This window comes from Capsicum annuum, chromosome 4 (genome assembly GCF_002878395.1).
Source record: "Capsicum annuum cultivar UCD-10X-F1 chromosome 4, UCD10Xv1.1, whole genome shotgun sequence".
NCBI lineage: Eukaryota > Viridiplantae > Streptophyta > Magnoliopsida > Solanales > Solanaceae > Capsicum > Capsicum annuum.
The window spans coordinates 47,186,346-47,190,120 of NC_061114.1; the positions used below are offsets into that span (position 1 = coordinate 47,186,346).

Sequence of the window (3,775 nt, forward strand, 5' to 3'; positions counted from 1 at the left end):
AGAGATCTGCCAACATGCATGCAAATATGCTATCCGGGAGGACATTGAGAAAGTTTTCCATATCTATTTCTTGTCGATTGATAACTTTTGAGGAAATACATATTAGTTACTAGGTTCTAAATTTCTTAATCATTTCTACTTATTAAGGAACTTTTATGACAAATACAAGGTTTGAATCAAAATTACTGAATTTTGCCAAACTTGCTTCCTATATACTCTAGCTCCGCCCCTTTCAGTCTTAGAAAATATTGTATTGTACATTTATAGGAAATTGAGAGAGAGAAAAGGATAAGGGATAATCTCAAAGCCATGGAGGAAGACGTTGATGATGAGCTATCCGAGATCAAGCCTACTCACTTTGAGGAATCGATGGAGTACGCTAGGAGGAGTGTCACTGATGCTGATATCAGTAAGTACCAGGCATTTGCGCAGACGTTACAATAGTCTAGAGGCTTTGGTTCTAATTTCCAATTTGCGGATGCTAGCATGGGTGCCATGACCGCAACTGCTGCTGATCCCCTGCAACTTCTGCTGGTGGTGCAGATGAAGATAATCTCTATAGCTAGATTTTCAAAACTTATTTTCATGTCTTATGTTTACTATATTTGCAACTTGCTAATGTGGGCTATAATTATTTTTGAAGAAACTTTGAGAGTTAGTAAAATTCAACATTTCCATTCATTACCCAAAGTTTGTAATGTTATTTTGATCTTTATGAGCTTTACATAAAATATTATGGAGCTACTTATTATTTTGTTATACATTAAAGCCTAGATTTTATTGAAAACTTGCATTGTTGCAGTATTTAATATATATATATATATATATATGTATATATATATATATATGTATATATATATATATATGTATGTATGTATATATATTAGTGGGGGGTGTTTACACTTGGTGTTCAAACTGTTATCATTTGTAGTTTGTTGTGACGAGTAGACGTATTGATGAATAATTTTGTTTGTTAATGTCGTTGAATATAATTAATATGATGATATTCATACTTGTATGATTATATCCTATTTTACTTAAAGTTTCGTACTACTTTTGTTTCTAAGAAAACCCGTATTTTTGGTAAGGGTGAGATGGTCATGGATGAATGCAAAATTGTTTTTCGTTACATGAAAAATGACTTTGGCATTGATCTTGATGCTGCCCTTCCACTCCCGCAAGTTAGTGTATTATTGATATTTTATTGTTTTTGTAATCATAAAATTTATTTGTAATGTCATAATTCTGAGTTTTATGTTGGTAAAATATGATATATCCATGACTAATAGCATTGAATGACTTCATAATTACAAGGTTCTATTGGGATAAACCATCCTACAGATATTTTTAGCATGGTAAGATATTGTTGCTTTGGATCGAACTTGCACATTTTCCCCCACAAGGTCCCGTATTATGAAGATTACTGCTACATCTTATATGTAGTTTCCTTTTCTTTAAAAGTCTCACACCAATAATCTCCTCTCGAACTAAGGTAACCACAAAGCCCCTGAATCAACTTGCACATATGTGCCACCTACATCATCTCAGTACGCATCGCCATAGCTTCTTCTTGTGTGTGCGCACGTCTCCAAACTACCTTGGCCAGGGAAAGCTACTAAACCAAGTCTTACGCTATCACTCCACTATCTTCATACTTAATTGTGTGAAACTAAATAAAAATACTTGTATGTTGTTTAGGTGATGTAGTAGTAGTCCCTGATGCAGTAAAGCAAAAATAGAATATGGCAGCGGAAGGGAGAAACCGAAAGGCTCTTGGTGATATTGGAAATCTAGTTGTAGGTCGCGGAGTCAAAGGAAAGCCACTTCCTCAGGTATCTCGCCCCCTAACAATAAGATTTTGTGCACAACTGTTGGAAGTAGCTGAAAATCAGAAGGTTATGACAATAAGTTATAATTTTATTTTATTTTTGCATTTCAATCTCAATTTGACATTCTAATATTGGTTGCAGACTTGTCTTCCTTTTTAACTGTTTGCAAAAATTTATGGTTGTTAACATAAAAGGAGAAAATATTGCTCAAAAAGTACATGCAGAAAGGAAACCAGCTCAGAAAAATGCCATAATTAAGCCAAGACCTGGGGAGATTATCATAATTAGCCCTGACACTCGTGCGAAACTAATGGAGGAAAATATGCAACGAAAGAACCAGGCTGCTGAAGACATATCAAAGAAGAAATCAACTCTTACTTTAACTCTTACTGCTCAAAGTAAGGTTCGATATGATGTACCTTTTGTTAATATTACAGCCTTTATAGAGGATTGTTCCCTTTTTTTTCTGTTTTACATAATTGTCAATTATACAACTAGAGGAATGTATGATGCTTTTGTCAGCTTTATAAAGGTTACATGTGGTCTGAGTAAGAAACCAAAGGAGTAGATTGTGGACATTGATGCTGCAGATGAGAATAATGAATTGGCAGTTTTGGAATATGTTGAAGACATTTACAACTTCCATAAACTAGCTTAGGTATCCATTGTATTAAACTTGAGATTTATTTTCATTTTTTGTATACTAGCAATATCTATGATCAACCCAATTTTTTGTGCTTCTTTGCAGAGTGAGACAAGAGTTCATGACTACATTGATTCACAACCTAAGATAAGCAAAAATATGAGAGCAATTCTGATTGATTGGTTGATTGAATTTCACCACAAGTTTGAGCTTAATCCAAAAACTTTCTACCTCACAATCAATATTGTTGATCGCTACCTTGCTGTGGAGACTGCATCAAGAAGGGAACTACAGTTGGTGGGTATTAGTGCCATGCTTATAGCCTCTAAATATGAAGAAATTTGGGCTCTCAAGGTAAAATATGAAAGCCTTTTTCACCATGTGAGATGTTAATGGATAAAGCTAACAGCTTTCTAAATGTTGTAATTTATTTTTTCAGGTCAATGACTTCGTGTGCATCTCGAACAAAACTTACAGTCACGAGCAGGTGTTAACTATGGAGAAATAAATTCTCGAGCAACTAGAATGGTATCTAACAGTCCCAACACCTTATGTGTTCCTCGTCTGTTTTATCAAAGCTTCTTCACCTTATTCAGAAGTAAGTTCTTTAACCTGCTTCCCTATTTGTGTGTCACAATTAGTTTACGGTACTAACTTTAACCCCTTTAAAAAATAGATGGAGAACATGGTATATTTTCTGGCTAAGCTGGGGTTGATGAATTATGAAACCATTATCTACTGCCCATCGATGATTGCTGCCATAGTTGTCTATGCTGCTCGACACACCCTCAATCGAACTCCATTTTGAAATGGGACACTTAAGCTGCACACTGGTTTCTCAGAGGCTCAGATAATAGAGTGAGCAGGGATGTTAGTTAGCTATCACTCTGACGCTGCAAATCACAAGCTGAAGGTGATTTACAAGAAGTACTAAAAGAGAATTTATTGTCTTTTGGGGGCATTTTATATAGCATATAAATGAATGTCGACCTGCATATTTGGAATTGACGCATAATTGACAATACATTATAAATTAACTTATTCAAATATAAACTTGTACCTACTGATGTCTCATTGGATAACTTAAAAGATCTCGAGGAAGAACTACAATTCATTAATAGTGTTAAAAATAGAAAAATAGGACATCTAATCATACATTTTTAAAATTTATTGTGAAATACCCATTTACTATAACAGAGACGAAATAATACTGTTTGTAGACAATATTTTTAGTCTTATTAATTAAAATTATACTATTCATCATGCTAAACTTAATAATCTTCATTATCTCCTATCATTAAAA

General features: G+C 34.0%; 1 pseudogene; it reads left to right on the top strand.

The window, feature by feature from the left end:
• Positions 1 to 309: 309 nt before the first annotated feature.
• Positions 310 to 3,406, top strand: LOC124897940 (annotated as a pseudogene).
• The last annotated feature ends 369 nt before the right edge of the window (positions 3,407 to 3,775 follow it).